Source organism: Triturus cristatus, chromosome 12, assembly GCF_964204655.1.
Source record: "Triturus cristatus chromosome 12, aTriCri1.1, whole genome shotgun sequence".
Lineage (NCBI taxonomy): Eukaryota > Metazoa > Chordata > Amphibia > Caudata > Salamandridae > Triturus > Triturus cristatus.
This window is the reverse complement of record NC_140595.1, coordinates 583,801,659-583,821,166: the sequence shown is the minus strand read 5'-3', so window position 1 is coordinate 583,821,166 and position 19,508 is coordinate 583,801,659. Positions and strand designations below refer to the sequence as shown.

The 19,508-nt window shown below is 47.8% G+C and overlaps 1 protein-coding gene across 8 annotated transcripts in view; it reads left to right on the top strand.

Moving 5' to 3' along the window:
• The window catches only part of ZNF821 (zinc finger protein 821), a 294,135-nt gene that overhangs the window by 200,079 nt on the left and 74,548 nt on the right, over nucleotides 1–19,508 (top strand). The gene's annotated exons all lie outside the window — the stretch shown is intronic.

The following is a 19,508-nucleotide window of genomic DNA, read 5'->3' as shown; positions in this document are numbered from 1 at the left end:
CTCACACCTGACTGTAAGGTGATTGGCAATGCTAATAGCAAGATTATATTCCAGAGGTACAGGCACTTTACCTGCACTCGTGTGGAGAGACTGACTCCTGCCTTTCTCTGATAAAGTTCTGTGTAGTTCATTGTAACTGAGATTTCTCTCCTGTGTGGAATGTGTGTTTTCTGGCATGGGTGTCTGCTTCACTGTGTTCGACATGGTTAAAGCTTGTCCATAAGGACACTGTGCACAGCTTCACAAGATGGTCTATTTCCATGCAGGTTGCCCCCTTGGACCTGCTCTAGTGCTCAAGATTTACCTCCCCAAACCTGTAACTGCCTGGTTGTTACTGGGAAGAATTCCTCATCAACTATATACATAGGTTTCCCATAAGCTTAACGGAATTATTCCTCCCTCTTCGTCTTGCATCGTTGGCTTCTTGTAGTAGCAAGAACTCTGTGGATGCAGCATTCTAATTCCAAACCACTCAGTGATCTGGGCCATTTTGGACTGGCATCACCTTGCATTTGTACCTACATGCAAACTCACAAAAACAGGACAGATTGACAAACTGCTCTCCCCCCAGGATTGGCAGTTGTTCCAGACTTCCCGCCTACACCTCTGAAGAGGACTTAACACTCCATCTCGTCCTTGTAACTTTTATTTTACCTGGAGGTAGAGGAAACATCTTTTCCTGCACAGGGCTAGTGTTTACCAAGGATACAGCATTTGCTGTCAACTAACCTATTTGAAGCTGGCCATCCTGGAGGATCACAACTGATAGAAGAGGAGGAACTGAACTGCCCAGCATAGAGAACAATCAAACCATGACTTCTGATTAGAAACAACAGAAAGACCCACTGATTGAAGATGTACGTGGAGTCTACTTCAGTGGTTTTCAGTTCTTCATCATTGGTGAGCCTACACTGATCCCAACTCACCCCATACCTACAGTTCTAAATACACAATAGTCAGTGTTTCGTTCATTTCCCTGGCATTTGTGTGGGTTGTGTTCAGTACATCCTAAATAGAAGTAACAGAACCCCACAGCTTGCGAGAGATACTTTGCTGGAGTCAATAGTCTCTAACATATGCATTAATCTCACTGCAAGGCTGCACGTGCGACCACTGTAACAATGTCTAAAAAATAAATGCACTCAAAACAGAACAGCTAGGAGGCTTAACTGCAACTGTTGCTAGCAGTGAAGTATGCCTCTTGATCATCGTGTTGCAAGAGAAAGAACCTGTTACAGGGAGTTCCCTTTCTGTAAAGGACTCCAACTCAGTCAGTAATAACGGATGCATTCCATGGGGTTGGGGAGACCACCTGGACAATCTGTCAGTGCAGGGGTTCTGGACAGGGGAGGAGAGACAGTACCATGTGTGTGCATATGGTGCAAACCTGGCTGGAAGGCATCGGAACACTGTGCAAGCAAAGGCACAGTCAACATGTAATTAGAGACGTAACTGGTTTTTAAGGGTAGGCAATTGCTGCATCATGATGAGTGTTCTTCAAAGAGTTGTGTCTTTTACTCTTTCCTAAATCCTAGCAGGGTTGGGGGAGTGTGAGAAGTTGGCCTGATGTATGATGTCACTAGTTATAGTGTACACCTTATATCAGTCCAAATACCCTTATGGTGATTGGTTGTAAAGTCAACCTTATAGACCAGCTATCCTAGTGGTAGCATGGACAAGAGCAGTCTTAGGCTAAACTCTGAATGGCATGTGAAGCTAGCTGTGATACCATATATAATCCCTTGAATACCAAATGAAAGGACACCACAACAGATATATATATAAAATAAAGTGTATTTATTCTAAGCAAACCCTCAGCACTCTTTATGAGTTTAGAGGTAAGTACAACACAGTCTTATTAATGCATACAGTAAGTCACACAGGTAAGTAATACAGTTAGGCCCTAGGGGCCACGCAAACCATATACTAAATAAGTGGTATAAGAACCACTGTCACGGAAATAGAATAGGCCTAGGCCTAGGGAATCGCTGGGGCTACACTACACTAGCGTTAGTTAGGAAGTGGGAGGCCCACGGGATTCGTGTGCAGAGTGGAAACACTCACGCGTAATGCGTAAAAGTCAATAGCAATGTTACAGTTTAGAAATAGATAGATTTAGGACACTTCCGGAGTAGCTAGGAAGTTGAGACTTGAAAACTAGACACTAGGATAGTCACTATCCTGATGAGCACCGGAGTACCCACGTTACCTAGCCCACAGGCTGCGGGTGCATAGGGGTGAAGATGCGTCGTTTTCGTCGTCGACTCCTATGGATGCCTGAAGAAAGATGCTGACAGGCAGTCAGTGAAGAGTGTCCGGTGGATCCCAAGGCTGGGATCAAGAAGAGAAGAAACCTGCAAGCAGAGGGGACAGAGTCAAGGTCACTAGCCAGTGACCACGTGGAACCAGGAAGGAACCAGGCGATGTCGTGAAGAGTTGCAGGTGAAGGTGAAGCTTGTCGCTGCAGCCAGGAGGACCAGGAAGCGTCGAGGACGACCAGGACCAGGAGGCGAGCTGTCCCACGAAGGCTCTTGCTGTCGGCGGCGTCGAAGTTGGACTAGGACTCACCAAGCCTTGGCAAGCGGAACCCACGAAGAACAAGGGACTTGCTTCTGGTGCAGACCAGGGAGGTCTGGGGTGCTTCTTCTTTGCAGAGAAGCGGGAGCCAGTCTGGAGGAGCCAAACCAGCGCAGAAGATTTCAGGGAGCGTCGTCACAGAGGCCACTAGCCAGCGGGCAAGCAACCGGACAGACGCGGCAAGCAGGAAAATGCTGAAGGGCCCCACGCAGGACTCGTGGAGTGTGGGGGGCTGGTCTTCGGTGCAGATGGTGCTTGGGGTTGGGGCTTCTCAATCCCCGGTGCACAACTTCGAGGGTACCTCAGAAGCTGCGCTGTAAGTTACTAGCCACTTTTCCCAGGTAGCCGGTCCCACGTCGCTCGTCGCCTCCACGGATCTCAGCTCTGCTGCAGATGTGGATGAGGGTCGGAGAAGTCTGGAAATCAAGGCTCTGGTCGGGCTCTGCAGTCGGTTCCTCGTCGAACGTTTCACAAAGCAAAGGGTAGTCTCTTGATGGTGCCTGTTTGCACAGGGTAGCCACTCCTTGGCTACAAGGGAGATTCTTCAGTCTTCTTCTTTCGTCGAATGTCGAAGGTCCAGAGTTTCTTGTTCAGTTTTGCAGGTTCAGGATAATCCAAAGTCTTGAGGCCCAACTCCCACTCTTATACTAATGTGGGGGGCTGGGATACCTGCTAGGTCACGCCTTATGGGTGGGACCTGGGAGGGGGTGGTTACACCCACTTCCCTTTGTCCAGTTTCGCGCTGGGGCTGGAGTGCCCCAGCGCCGGTTTGAACTGGACTATGCAAGGAACACCTTGTGTGCCCCAGGCATGTCTCATTCCTTTCAGCCCACCCTGCCCCAATACACTAAAGGCTGTCTGGGGAGGTGCTAGCACCTCCCCAAGCAGGAAACCTATTGTCCAGGCCTCCCTGGCTGGGATCACTCCCAGCTGCAGGAGGTCAGACTTGTGTCGTGGCAGCAGCATCCATTTTGTGATGCTGAGGCTTTGGTCAGAGGCTAACAGTTGAAGTATGATTTTAACATGTCTTTCCCTCTAGAAGGGGGGAATAATATTCTCATGTCCAGAAATGGCATGGGGGTATTATTCCCGAGTGTTAGACACCTTACACGACATGTTTTGATAAAGCCAAACCATAGTTACCATAACCGTCTAAGATTATAAGGTACTTTAAGAGTATATGGTAGGCTATATCATAGAACAGCTATAAGGACATGGTTCCGAAAGCTGCAGACAGGCTCAGCTCATGCTAGAGCACCATCTCACATGTTACCAAGCACTCTGCCTCCAGGATTGTTAAGGCCTGCCATAGGAGTGACTGATAGGTACACATGTGTCTATATGTAAGTTAGGTATAGGAATACTACACCTAAGCAAGGGGTGATTACACGACCTTGCCCCAGCTGAGTGATCAGCCAGTTGTGTCAAAATGGAAGGCCAGGCCAGGGGTGGCACAATACATGCTGCAGCCCCTGGTAGGCCTAGGGTACACCTATGCCCTGGGTACCTAGGGTACACTGTACAGGGTCCAATAAGGTGATCCTTACCAATTGATTATGTACCTAGGGTACATGGAGTCCATTTTACAGAGAGAGCAGACAGCCTGAGACCCTGAATGGCAGGATCTCAGGCCAACTAAGTCGAAAAACCAGCTAGACACTAGGCAAAAAGTTGGGGGTAACCATAGTCAGATATCCACCTTCCTACAGGGAGTCCTATGGATTTTGAGATGGTGTTTCAGATCCTGAGCGCATAGACCAATCAACATCATTTTTTGGGATCTCAATGCTGCCATTTGGTTCTCAAGCCTCCCTTATTGTATCTGATGATAAACAGTTTCTTCATGCAAACAGACAAACCCACTAGGCGACATAATCTAAACTTACTAAGAGGTACGAGGTTGAAACATCTATCTCTGGAAGCACAGAAGACTTGGACATGACCTCTAGAAAGAGGGCTACCTATAAAAGCAGTCCACTTGCCCTGAATAAAGAATCACCAGGTACATAACTAAAAAACGGCTTTATGAAGAAAACCAAAAATTGGTCCTAGACAACAGCGTCCTTTTAGAATGGAATTTCCCCCAAGTAGAGCTATTTGCCATGTTGCAAAATTCCAAAGCTTTGCATCGAGAAGATTGGAGCCTGGTTCTCTCATCGGGGCCCTTTTGATAAACCAGTCACAGATATTACTTTTTTCTGCCAGTACCATTAATTCCAACAGTTCTGTTGAACTTTAGAATGTCCCAATCAGTGATGATCCTTTCTGCTCCCTAATGGCCCAGACAATGGTGGTTAGTGGATCTGCTACAAATATCACTAAAGCTACGCAGGATGCTGCCATGCAAACCAAATCTACTGTGACCTTAAATTAGGCAGCATGGCTCCTGAAAGCAGAAAATAAGGGCAACCATGGATAGACATTCTAGAGGAAGCAAAAAGGCCATCAACGAAAGCTTGTTATGCTTTTCAAATGGAAAAGATTTTGTCTGTTGGACCAACAATATGGCCGTAATCCTATCTCCTGCCACCAACGAAATTAACTCTAACATATTTCTTGTTTCTTATTACATCTAAATTGAGTCTGCTTCAATCAAGGTCTATCTTGCAGCAATAACCGCACAGAAAAAGATCATCACCAAGCTTCCAGCTTTAAGATCCCTGTAATTAAATATTTCATCAATGGCTTGGAAAAAAGTTCTTCTAATAAGAGCACCTTCACCTTCTTGAGATCTTAATTTGGTACTCTCAAAATGTATATGTCCCACATTTGAACTCTTCATTGCAGAATCTGTCATAGAAGGCAGCTTTCCTAGTCAGCATGTCTGATAATGAATGAGCTTCAGACCCATTCAGCTGTTGTTGAGCCTTATACAGTTTTTATCTCAGTAGGGTAGTATTGAGAACCATCCTTTCCTTTTTACCAAAAGTACCTGCTAAATAAATTGGTCCATTACTTTGCTAGTTATCTTCAGTAATTAAGACCAAATAGTCATGAAAATCTAATCAACTTTTTATCAAATATGACCCTATATGCTCAGGCTTCAACATCTTGAAGCAATCACTTCTTTGGATTGTTTGATATAAATATAAAGTAAGATATAAAATAAAACATTCCTCCTGCCCACTAATTCCCTGCATCCTTAGTGATACATATTTAAAAAAAATGGAATGTGTCAAAAGCAACAGAGCCACTGTCATCCACCAGACCAGCAGCAATCAGGTAAGTCCAGCTCGAATTGCACTGACTCAGTCCGTCACCCCCCTCCCCCACCCCAACTCACCCAGAGCACCTTGTTACCACACCAGAGAGATGGTGAACAGCTTTCTCCCAGTGGTTCTGCTCAGCCACAGGATATTTAAGGTTGTTGTGACATTGTCCCAGATTATTATTATTATTATTATTATTATTACAGCTTATAGAGCGCACAGCTACCACCAACGGAAGTGTACTGGCGCTAACAACAGAAACAACAAATGAGGACTCACGGACTCATGAAAGATCTCTAGGGTAGGCCAAAGAGCCAGGTTTTCAGCGCCTTTCTGAACATTAGTTCAGATATGACCTTTCTAATGTGTACCGGCATGACATTCCATAAAGAAGCGGTCTTTACTGCAAACGCTCGCCCGCCAATCCTGGCCTTTGCAAAGTGTGGAATCACAAGCAGTTCCTGTTGATTAGATCTTAGAACCCTTGTCTGGCGGTATTTCAGCAGTCTCCGCTTTAGATACTGTGGGCCGGTATCACCAGCTCTTCTGTAGGTCAGGGTCAGTGCCTTAAATTCTATTCTTCTCTTTACCGGAAGCCAATGAAGACTACGCAAGTGAGGGGAGATGTGATGGCGGAGAGGCACGTTTCTAATAAGCCTGGCTGCCGCATTTTGGATAATCTGCAGTTTCCTGATCAAATAAGCAGGACAACCCGGATACAGGCTAATAGCATAGTCCAGCTGTGATGTAACTAGTGCGTGGACTATAGGTTTTCTACAATCCATAGGAAGGAGATGAAGAAACCTCCGTAAGGCTTTCAGCTTCCAAAAACACTGAGAGGACACTTGACAGATCTGGGCCCTGCCTGTAAGTTTAGAGTCAAACTGGAATCCCAGGTTCCTCGCGGGAGTAACTGGGAGTGGAGGAGGATTTAACTCTGAAGGCCACCAGAGTTCTGACCGTGGAGGAGACGCTTGATTAAAAAACAGCACCTTCGTTTTTTCGGTGCTCAACTTCAAACAGCTGTCCGTCATCCATGACGAGATGTTAAGAAGACACTGTTTAAAATTGGTGAAAGCTGCCTCAGTGTGTTCCATAAAGGAGAACACCAGCTGAGTGTCATCAGCATATGAGACTACTTTCACACCATATTGCTCAACCAACGAAGCCAGGGGGTGAGGTAAATATTAAAAAGGGTTGGGCTCAAAGCCGAGCCCTGAGGGACACCACACACAGAGGTCTAGAGGAAAAGACATGAGGGTGAAGGGACACTTGCTGGGATTAGCCCTCAAGGAATGAGCGGAACCAAGTTAGGGTGGTTCCAGTCACACCCAGGAGCTCGAGTCTTTTTATAAGGGTCCAGTGAGATACCGTATCAAAAGCTGCGGAAAGATCCAACAGCACTAGCATTGCACAGCTTCCCTGATCTACAGTAGCACATATAGTCTCTGCCACCTCAAGCAGAGCTATCTCGGTACTATAGCCCGACCTAAATCCTGACTGAGAGCCATGAAGATGGTTATTAGTCTCCAGGAAAACCAATAATTGTTTATGGACTTCTTTCTCAAGAATTTTGGCTGGCACTGGAAGGAGAGAGATTGGCCTCAAATTCTTGAGATCTGCCGGGTCTGCATCCTCTTTCTTGAGGATGGGCCGGAGAAAAGCCGTTTTCCAAATGGTAGGATAGGATCCTGTACTCAAGGACGAGTTCCAAATGGAGTTCAAAACCGGGTTAAACCAAGGGGCCAGCAGCTTGAAGAATCTGGCTGAGCAAGGATCGGCCGAAGATGCTACCTTTTGGGTTAGGTCTAACCCTATAAAGGTGTCAGCTATTTGAGAGGCTAGGGGGCAATTGTTATTGTTCATATGGACATTAAAATCACATAAGACCGTGAAATTATCATGCCTCTGCGAGAGATCTGCAATGATATCGTATAACTCCAGCCGGACTGTCTGGGGGGTCTATAGACCAGCATACCGGCAATGGTGGAAACAGAGGAGATTTTTATACAAAATGACAGAGCCTCAATCAGTCCCATGTTCTCCATTCTCTTGTACGTGAACTCCCAATCGTCTCTCAAGATCACGGCAAGTCCACCCCCCAATCTATATCCTGCCCGGTTCATCATAGCTATCCTAAAACCCCTAGGAATAGTCAATGATATATCAGGGTTAGTGCGGTCTCTCACCTAGGTTTCGGTTAGGAACATTAAATCCCAACGATTCGACTCTAGGGTGAGCCAAATGTTATCTGCATGTTTGGAGAGGGACCTGCAATTGACTAAACAGGCCCTATGGGTGGACCTAGATGTAGACATATGTCCTATAGTGCATGTTGAGGGAGTTAATACTGTAGGGGAGCCATTGTTACCACCTACTTCCAACTTAAAGGAGCAAGAGTTACAGTATCGCTCCTGATCTTGCACATCTCGTCCCAACACGCAAAAGTCTAAACATACGGGCGCCACACACCTACGTGGTAAGAAAGCCATTAGTTGCTCCTTAGACCATACCAATCTGTCAGGGAAACTGAAACGAGCAGGGTGGCTGGCGCTGGCCACAATCCGGGCGCAGACGGGCTTGCCCTTGGTGCGCCGAGCAGTGCGTCCGCCGCACGGCAGCGTCATCCACCCACTTTTATCTTGGGCGTGCGCGATAGTGTCCAAAAAATGAATCGCTAACCTCCGTGCAAATGAACAAAATGGCACCCCTGAAACTCTAGCTCCGCTCCGATAAAATATCAGGGATAGTGCAACTGCATAAACAATCGTAAGTTAAAAAAAACTTGAGCATACCAGCAATTGTTTTAAAAGCAAGTTAAAATGACCCCCTGAGCCTTAACACGGCCCACAAATATCAGATGTCGCTGCAGCGTGGTCGAGTTATTTGCCCATTTATTGTCAAGAATTCCTGGCATGCGAGGGGAGGAAAACGGTAACCAGCGAAAACGGACTACATCTCCCAGGATGCTTAGCGGTTGAGAGGTTATGTAAACAGGAGAGCTGTTACATAACTCAAGGAAAACACGCCCTTATGTAAACAGGAGAGCTGTTACATAACTCAAGTAAAACACACCCTTATGTAAACAGGAGAGCTGTTACATAACTCAAGGAAAACACACCCTTATGTAAACAGGAGACCTGTTACATAACTCAAGGAAAACACGCCCTATAAAGGGAGGAACCGGGAGGTACAACGCTGTCGGATATTGTGTTTACACCGACGTACCTGCTTAGTGAAGAGCAGTGTTCCGGAGTGGTGCTCCAGTAAGGCAAGAACGGAGGTAGGTCGAGTCGTTACTCCCTGGGCCGTGTCTTGCCCCATCGTCACCTGTGAAGGACCCGGAAGCTCTACCGGATAACCATTGAGCTTCGCTTTTTGACTCGGCTGAGTCAAAGCGCAGTGGCGCTTTTGCTGGTTGGAGTCGTAACTCCCAGCCCGACCAGAGATACAGGGACTGCCAGCTGTAACGCACACCAGGAGGTGTTTGCCGCGTTACAGACTCGGAAGTCCACAGGATCGATCGAGCGGCTGCTCTCGGTTCAGTCTTCTTTGCTTGTGATTGGGGTATCGGTGACGCATCACCAGGAGGTGACTCCGCGTCCCGGTGCAGTCTGAGGAAGAGGTTGAGCGGCTGCTCCCTTCAGGTAGAGACCCCGGCTGGGTGTTTCCCTGACTCCTCGATTCTCCCCAACACTCTTCGTGCCCCTCACAGCCTACCGATTGGCATTGTCGGCCATTTCATTTCTGCCCTCTGTTGGCATACGCCGTAATCGGCGTATATGCAGAGGACGGCTAGGACCATCCGTGCTGTGGGCTGGTAACGTACTTAGCCTGGAGGATTCCAGTGACTATAACCTTTGTTTATTCCTTGTATTATTTTTGCCTTCATTAAAATAACTAAACCTTCACAAGTGGTTGCGTTCTCATTATCGTGTCTGTTAAACGATCCTGAGACGTTCAGGGCGTTACAAAATATCCGACCTTAATAACACTAACTGTCTCCCGGTCGATAACAGACATGGCAACACTTGATGATGTGCTGGCTGCTTTAGCGACCGTGCAAATTGAATTGGCTGCCTCCAGGCAAGAAACAGCCGATGTAAAAGCCAGACTGGATGCTATCCAATTGGACCCGCTCACGCCCAGCACCTCCCTCACGAACCAGACCCCTGTGGTAGTAGTGGAAATGCCGGTAGCCGTCCCCTTGGCAACACCAGAGAGGTACAGTGGGGATCCTAACACAGTGCAGGTATTCCTCACACAAGTGGCGCTACATTTATCGTGCAAACCAAGGGCGTTCCCCACGAGTCAGGCTCGTGTGGCTTTCCTTATATCCTATTTGGCGGGAAACGCGGCACAATGGGCCGTACCTCTGGTGAGCAGGGACGACCCCATCTTATGTGATTGGGGTGCTTTTCGCGAGGAATTCCTGAAAGTCTTCGACAGAAGGGCTGACTCGTACACGGCGGACCGTGAAATGCTTGAGTTGAGACAGGGATCCAACGACCTGGTGCAGTATCTCAACGCGTTCCGAAGGCTGGTTGCGGAAACCAAGTGGCCTGTTGCTAAACAGACGGCGCTCTTCCATCACAGGCTGTGCGATGAGCTCAAGGACGCCGTGGCTCATATTGACCCACAACCCAAGACATGTGAGGGCCTTATCAACCTGGTATTACGGCTGGAACATAGGCTAAGTGAAAGAAAGGGGGATCATGGGAGAAAAGGAAACTCCCTTCCATCCTATGTGACAGTGGGAAGTCCTGAAACTTCCACCGCATCCAAGGGAGAACCCATGGACCTCGGCGCAATACGAGCGAGCCCCACAGCCACGGAGAAAGAGTCACGCCGTAAACAAGGATTGTGCCTATATTGTGGCAAAAAAGGCCACTACGTACGTGAATGCCCTGCCAAACCGAAGACGTCACGTTATCGGGCCAACCGGTCGGTAACAGCCGTGGTGGACGTACCGGCGGAAAACTAGAGGACTCCCAGACCAAAGAAGGGGCATCTCGGAGTCACTCATCCATCCCTTCACTTTCCAACTCGGTCACTAAGGGACAACGACACCTGTTTCTCACGGTGCACGTGGGAGTGCATGACCAGTGGATACCCGTTGTGGCCATGGTGGATTCAGGGGCCACTGGCATGTTTATGGACCACAACGAGGCATGCAGGCTAGGGCTAGTGCTTCTTCCCAAAGCTGTACCCGAAGACGTCTATGCTGTAGACGGAAGGCGATTGGTGACGGGGCCCATCGGGCAGCACACGGGGGTCCTTCCGATGAGATGTGGGAGGAACCATTTGGAACAAATCGATTTTAACATCATCCGAGCGCCCCAATATGGCGTCATATTGGGATTGCCGTGGCTACAGAAACACAACCCCTCTGTGGATTGGCCAACACATCGCATCGAACTGACGTCACCGTATTGCATCCTGCATTGTGGAATAAGAACGGAATCCCTTGACGCAGATGAGAGCGGGAGTCAGACGGTGGCTACAGCGGCAGAAAAAGATGTGGCTCTCCCCCAGGCTTATCACAGTTTTGAGGATGTATTTGATGAGGTGAAGGCGGAAGTGCTACCACCACATAGACAGTTTGACTGCCAGATCGACCTGGTGCCAGGGGCCAGCGTTCCCAGCGGCAGGCTGTATGCCCTGACGGAGCCTGAAAACGTGCATCTCCGGGGGTACCTGGATAAACTCCTCAAGCTAGGATTCATCCGCCCGTCCAAGTCTCCGGCCGCCTCGCCACTCTTCTTCATCCCGAAGGCTAATGGGGAGCTGAGAGCCTGTGTGGACTTTAGGGCATTGAATGCGATAACCGTAAAGAATCGGTACCCCTTGCCTCTCATCAGTGTACTTCTGGAACAGGTCAAGAAAGCTCGTATCTACACCAAGTTGGATTTGAAAGGGGCATACCATCTGGTGCGCGTGAGGGACGGAGACGAGTGGAAGACCGCCTTTAAGACCAGGTTCGGCCTTTTTGAGTACCTCGTCATGCCGTTCGGTCTGTGCAACGCCCCGGCAGCCTTTCAGTACTTCTTGAATGAGCTATTCAGAGAGGAGTTGGATATCTACGTGGTCGTATATATCGACGACATCCTCATCTATTCGTCCAGTGTGGAGGAGCACGTACACCACGTCAAAGCTGTGCTCCAAAAGCTGAGGGAAAACATGCTGTTTTGTAAACTCAGCAAGTGTGACTTCCACGTCACATCCGTGGAATTCCTCGGAGTGATGCTGAGTCCAGAGGGACAGGAGATGGCAGAACGAAAGATCAAGGCGGTGAAAGAATGGCCGGTGCCCCAAAGCGTGAAGGACGTCCAAAGTTTCATTGGCTTCGCCAACTTTTACAGGCGGTTTATAGATGGATTTTCAGGATTGGTGGCCCCAATCACACAGCTACTGAGGAAGTCCAAGGAGTTTGTCTGGTCCCCTGAAGCGAACAAAGCCTTTGAGGCCCTGAAAAGCGCCTTTGGTAAGGCGCCGGTGTTGGCTCACCCCGATCCGGATCTCCCCTACGTGGTGGAAGCGGACGCATCGGATGTGGCGCTGGGGGCTATCTTGTCCCAACGCAACCACGACACAGGGGTGCTTCATCCCGTTGCGTACATGTCCCGCAAACTCAACGACGCCGAACGCAACTACCATATTGCGGAGAAGGAGCTTCTCGCAATCAAGGACGCCTTCACCGAATGGAGGCATTGGTTGATGGGGGCAAGACATGTGGTATCGGTGTACACGGACCATCGGAACCTACAGTTCATGACGGCCACAAGACACCTTTCTCCCAGACAGCTGCGGTGGATGATCTTCTTTGCGGGGTTCAACTTCCGCATCACATATCGGCCGGGGACGGAAAACCGGAAGGCGGACGCCCTGTCCCGTCAATCTGCAGTTAAGGAACCATTGCCTGCGACCGAGCATTCCATCATTTCCCCGAAGATGGTATTGGGGGTTATCCAACCGGATACTTTCCTGAGGGGAATAAAGAGAGGGATCAGGTCATTCGCATGGCGGAGGTGGCTCCTCAGTCACAGAGAATGGCAGCTGAAGGACGGGATACCCCTGAAGGGTAGGTGCCTATTGATACCCACGCCTAGGCTAAGGAAACAAGCATTCATCTGGTGCCATGGCTCTCCATGCGCAGGTCATTTGGTCTTTGAAAAAACGGTGGCTAGCATGGGACGGCATTTCTGGTGGCCAACCATGAGAGTGGATGTCAGGAGGTGGGGACAGGAGTGTCCTACGTGTGCTACCATGAAGGCCGACCATGGCCGAACCCAAGGGCTCTTACATCCACTTCCGACCCCGGATAGACCATGGGATAGCATATCACTGGACTTCGTGGTGGGCCTACCGGTAGACCAGGGGATGACGGCAATACTGGTGGTGGTGGATTACTTGACGAAAATGGGGCACTTCATCCCCTGCAAGAGAGTCCCTACGGCCGGGGAATTGGCGTCACTACTCCTAAAGAATGTGGTACGACTGCATGGATTACCTGGGGTGATCGTGTCGGACCGGGGGTCGCAGTTTACTGCGCAATTCTGGAAGACTTGGTGCACTGCGCTGCATGTTAAGACCGCCCTGTCCACCAGCTACCACCCTCAAATGGACGGCCAAACCGAGCGCCTGAACCAAACGCTCAAACAGTATCTGCGATGTTTTGTGGACCAGGGCAGGGAAGAATGGGTCGACTTGCTATGGGTTGCAGAGATAGCCTATAACAACGCCACTCACAGCTCCACACAGGCATCTCCGTTCTATAGCAACTATGGCCAACATCCCAGGTTCTTGCCATTTCTACATCCGTTCAGAGAGGACAGGATTCCCGCCACAGCGGACAGGGTGGCACACATAAAAGACACGTTGATGCGCTCAAGGGCTGTCCTAATAGAGGCCAAGAGAAGATACAAGGCTGCGGCAGACAGGAAGAGAAGGCCCGGGCCACTGTACCGCACTGGAGACTACGTCTGGATATCCACAAGAAACATGAGGTTTCGAAAGAACAGTGTGTTCCATCCCAAGTACATGGGCCCCTATCGAATTACCAAGTGTATGGGTCCCGTGAACGTGAAGGTGTGCTTGCCCCAGTCATTGCGGATACACCCTGTCTTTCATGTATCATTGCTCAAACCAGCGCCCTCCAAGCCGTCTGGGACACCTAGGCCGGTATGCGTGGAGTCGGAGGTGGAGTATGAAGTGTCGGGCATACGGGCGTCCAAATGGCGCAGGGGGAAGCTGTGGTACCTGGTTGCATGGAAAGGCTATGGCCCGGAGGAGCAGTCATGGGAACCGGCTGAAGGGGTTCATGCTCCGCGCTTGGTCTCCTTGTTCCATCGGCGTTTTCCTGCCAGCGCTGGACCCGTGGGGAGCCGCTGAGAGGGAGGATGTACTGTCAAGAATTCCTGTCATGCGAGGGGAGGAAAACGGTAACCAGCGAAAACGGACTACATCTCCCAGGATGCTTAGCGGTTGAGAGGTTATGTAAACAGGAGAGCTGTTACATAACTCAAGGAAAACACGCCCTTATGTAAACAGGAGAGCTGTTACATAACTCAAGGAAAACACACCCTTATGTAAACAGGAGAGCTGTTACATAACTCAAGGAAAACACACCCTTATGTAAACAGGAGACCTGTTACATAACTCAAGGAAAACACGCCCTATAAAGGGAGGAACCGGGAGGTACAACGCTGTCGGATATTGTGTTTACACCGACGTACCTGCTTAGTGAAGAGCAGTGTTCCGGAGTGGTGCTCCAGTAAGGCAAGAACGGAGGTAGGTCGAGTCGTTACTCCCTGGGCCGTGTCTTGCCCCATCGTCACCTGTGAAGGACCCGGAAGCTCTACCGGATAACCATTGAGCTTCGCTTTTTGACTCGGCTGAGTCAAAGCGCAGTGGCGCTTTTGCTGGTTGGAGTCGTAACTCCCAGCCCGACCAGAGATACAGGGACTGCCAGCTGTAACGCACACCAGGAGGTGTTTGCCTCGTTACAGACTCGGAAGTCCACAGGATCGATCGAGCGGCTGCTCTCGGTTCAGTCTTCTTTGCTTGTGATTGGGGTATCGGTGACGCATCACCAGGAGGTGACTCCGCGTCCCGGTGCAGTCTGAGGAAGAGGTTGAGCGGCTGCTCCCTTCAGGTAGAGACCCCGGCTGGGTGTTTCCCTGACTCCTCGATTCTCCCCAACACTCTTCGTGCCCCTCACAGCCTACCGATTGGCATTGTCGGCCATTTCATTTCTGCCCTCTGTTGGCATACGCCGGGATCGGCGTATATGCAGAGGACGGCTAGGACCATCCGTGCTGTGGGCTGGTAACGTACTTAGCCTGGAGGATTCCAGTGACTATAACCTTTGTTTATTCCTTGTATTATTTTTGCCTTCATTAAAATAACTAAACCTTCACAAGTGGTTGCGTTCTCATTATCGTGTCTGTTAAACGATCCTGAGACGTTCAGGGCGTTACATTTATATCTTGGGCATGCATGATAGCGTCCGAAAAATGAACAAAATGGCACCCCTGGAGCTCTAACTCAGCTCAGATAAAATATCAGGGAAAGTGCAACTGCATAAACAATCGTAAGTTAAAAAAACATGAGCATACCAACAATTTTTTTTAAATCAAGTTAAAATGACCCCCCGAGCCTTAACACGGCCCGCAAATATCAGATTACTGCTCTCTGGCAAGTAATGTACCATGTTTAAACAACCCTTGGATTAGAATTCTTGGGGCTGCTTGGGCTCCAATAAAGGTGAAAACGTTCACTGGTGCCATCGTAAAAGTTGGCTTCCAGCCAGAGAGGCATGCTGTTAATCCTGGCTTTTGAGCTGAATAGATAGATCAACTTCATCAAGTAGTAGCAACATAAGCTCCGGCAGGCATGTACTCTTTCTAGGGCCCACTCGCTGCCCTGACAGCTAAAGCCAGCACAAGGTGGGAGCAGGGCTAGAGTTCTGACACAATACAACTACTCTGGAGCTCTGTAAGCTCTGCTCCCATGGCGTAGTAGTTAGTAACCTTCCAAACCCATTATGTACCTAAGACTTCAGTAAGGTGGATAGACATTGAACTTCACATCCCACAGTGACCTCCATAGCTTTATATGTTCCACAGAAATTCAGTAGAAGATGGGACCTCTCTGGAGCTCTGCCCTGGACAACCATTTGTAGAAGCAAAGGATTCTTTTTTTTTTTGTCATAGCATTATTTTCCTCCAGGAATCTTCCCATCCCTTCTGTCATGGAGGAACATGCTGCCTGTTTTATTTTTTTATTTTCTGGTTTTTGGGGTCTGGCCCGGGAAATTATTCCTCATGATTTACACACCAACAAAACATTAGTAAACACTGTTCAAACACTGCCAGACTTGTGGTACAAAGTTTTTTCCCCCAATGATCTGCATTAGGATTGCTTTTTTATCTCCTTTGCCCCCTTGTACAAACCAAAGAAGTGTGAGATACGGAAGACCTTTTCCCTCAAACGTCTAATGATCATGAGCACAAACACTGTTAAAACTCTGCGACATCCGAGGACTGAAATATAAATGAAGCCTTTATGATAGATGTACAAAATAGCCTAAACTGAATTATGCGATTCTATTAAGATTTATAAATCACTGAAGGTAGTTAGCAAGTCTGTGATCCAGACGATTCTCAAAATAACAAGTTGGGAATCATTTGGATATATATTTGTGTTTCCTTCTGGGCAGTATTCGTCAACTGCCTCACCACTAGCCTTAATAACGTTTTTTTAAAATCTGTTTTTTGAAGCAAATAGTAATCCCAAAAAAATAACGGGGGCCTTGGAAAAACATGTTCAATTTAAAACCAATGTGGAATTGGGACGTTTGGAGTTTAATAAACCCAGGGGTTTAGAACCTAGAGTAGCAGGTATATCCGGTCCCCCTCAAGTGCTAACTAACAACTCTAAGACTGTTATGAGAAGAGTTGAAGATATTAGGGAGGCTGATTCGATATCAATTTTACCAACTCTTAATTTGCCCCCTGAGGCTATTCCATATACAGTGGTGTTAGCAAATGTTCCTCCTCTCCCTCCCAATATTTACGAACACTGGTCGACTCTCAGGAATAAAGCACTTCATTTCCTTTCTACCAAGCTTGGACCCAATAGTTCCTTGTTTCCTGAGTGCAAGATGGTTAGAAGAGTTAGTTGGCTAGGCCCGTCGACTAAATCTCTGAGTGGTGATTGTGTAATTTTAACATTTCGGTCACCACCATTGGTTCAGAATATAATTGAGAGGGGTTGTACTGGGTCAGATAGTTCTGATTTTGTTACCATTCTCCCCCATGGCTTTTTCTACTCTCCCCAACGCCTGGATAGGTTTTCAGGTCCTCGTTGCCAAACATTAAGTCAGGGGGGGTCCATGGGAGGGAGATATGGTATCCCGACGTTTAATCCCTTTGACACCCTTAGCGGTTTGGACACAAATGATTGATCACAACTCTATTCCCTTCACAACTCCCCAGAGATAGTCACGGATCTTATGCCTGTTATTACTTTAAGGCAAAACAGCAAGGAAGGCAAGGGGTTAGATCCAAGTCCTTCTACGTCTGAGGGTCTCACAGGGGGGCCGGAGGCTCTGGTTGGTGGGTTAGAGAAGCAGAGTGAGTGTGGTTTTGTATCTCTACCTGTCGGTCTGAGTGTGGACTCTTCCATCTCCCCCCTTTGTAATGTTTGTTCTTGGAATATTGCTGGTATCAAATCTAAGATTGGTAACCCATTGTGGCAGGCCTTTATTCAGACTTACGATCTGATTTGTCTACAAGAAACATGGAGTAGGGATCCGGTCCATATACATGGTTTTAAGACCTTTCACACACCAGCCGTGGACGTTACCCACGGTAGAGCTAAGGGTGGACTGATGATTTATTTGTCAAATAAGTTGAACATCTTAAAGGCAACAGAGCCCGTGAAAGATACTTGTTTCCAATTTTTGTAACTCGTTTTGGACTCAGACACTCCGATTGCCCCGATTAATTTGTATAATAACATTCCCCCTGGTGATGTACTTAATGTTTTTAAAAAGTTGGCTAATGCACTTTTTCTACAAGGTAAATTTTGTGGATATAATATGATGACCCTTCTCGGTGATTTTAATTGTACTTTGTGCACCATGAGGGGAGACAATCGGTGCGGAATCACCCAGGAAGGTGGCTTGTGTCAGTCACATTTTAATCATTCCCTTTTGGGTGAACAATTTAACAAACTAATAGGCAAACTTGATTTGGGATTTGTAAATGAAGTTTGTGCAACCCCTTTCATCTTACCTCCTACATTTACTGGGAGGGGTTGTACTTCTACAATTGATTTTGCTCTAGTAACTATTAAGCATGCTGGTAGCATATATTCTTTCAAGGTCTCAGATATTGCGTTAAGTGACCACTTTCCTCTTTGTGTAACCATTCTGATTCCAAGGAATTCTGTCCCAAAAGATAACATAGACGTGGACAGATTGCGTGAAAATTTGAGCACTGGTAGTATGAATGGCTACACGCTAAGATGGGATAAGGTGGATCAAGTAGAAACACTTAAAACAGTAATTGTTAAAAGTATGTCTGAGGTAGTGACTTGTTTGAGGGAGGAATCTACATCTGAAGAGATTCTTGCATCCTTCCTATCTATTTGTAATGAAATCAGGTCCTCCCCTATTAGGCAATGTAAAACTAAAAACAAACAAAACGGAGGCTGGTTTAATTCTAGGTGCACAAGAGCTTATTCTCTCTTAAAGAAAGAACTGCATAAATCACCTAGGTGTGCAAAGGAAGTGAGTAGACTTAGGATTGAGTATAAGCTCGCCCTAAAAGATAGAAAGAACGAGCTAAAAATAGAATCTTGGGAAGCATTGCACGACGCTGCGGTAAGGAAGGATAGTGCGGGCTTCTGGAAGATCATTAGAACTCCTTTCCTTAGCGATACTACTGGCCCAACTCTAGAGATAGCAATTGCTGAAACAGATTGGATTAATCATTTTACTAAAGTATACGAAGGACTAGGTAAGTCTAGCCCTCTTTTGAATCCCTCTGCTTATCCCATCTCAAGAAACTTAATGTTCACCCTGGAAGAGGTTGAACTAGCCTTACTTGTGAGTCAGGGCGGGAAGGCACCAGGCCCGGACGGTGTCCCTATAGATATTTTGAACGCAATTGTTCCTTTGTGGGGTCCCCTTCTGGTCCAGGTGCTTAACGCTAGTTGTATTACAGAATGATTGCCCATCTATAAAAAAGGGGATAGACACGACCCGGGTCTTTACAGACCCATTTCCCTTTTAGATTCCTTTACTAAAATAGTGGGTCGAATAATTTTGGACCGCCTTTTGCTTTGGGCTGAGGATAATTCTATTTTATCTGACTTACAATATGGTTTCCGCTCCGGCCTAGGAACAGTGGAACAGAGCTTAAATCTTCTAATGCTGACCGGGAAGTACACGAGGACCAGGAAAGGGAGTTTGTTCCTGGCCTTTGTTGACCTCTCGGCCGCATTTGATTGCGTTGACCATTCCACCTTATGGACTGTGCTGGGACAACTTGGGGTTGAATCCAATATTATTTATTTTCTAAAAACGATTTTATAGTGACGCTTCGGCTCACGTACGCTATGGCCTTAGGGGGCAATGCACGGGCACGGGCAAAATCCCAATCAGGAGTGGTGTCAGGCAGGGCTGTGTCCTCGCCCCATTCCTTTTTAATAAAT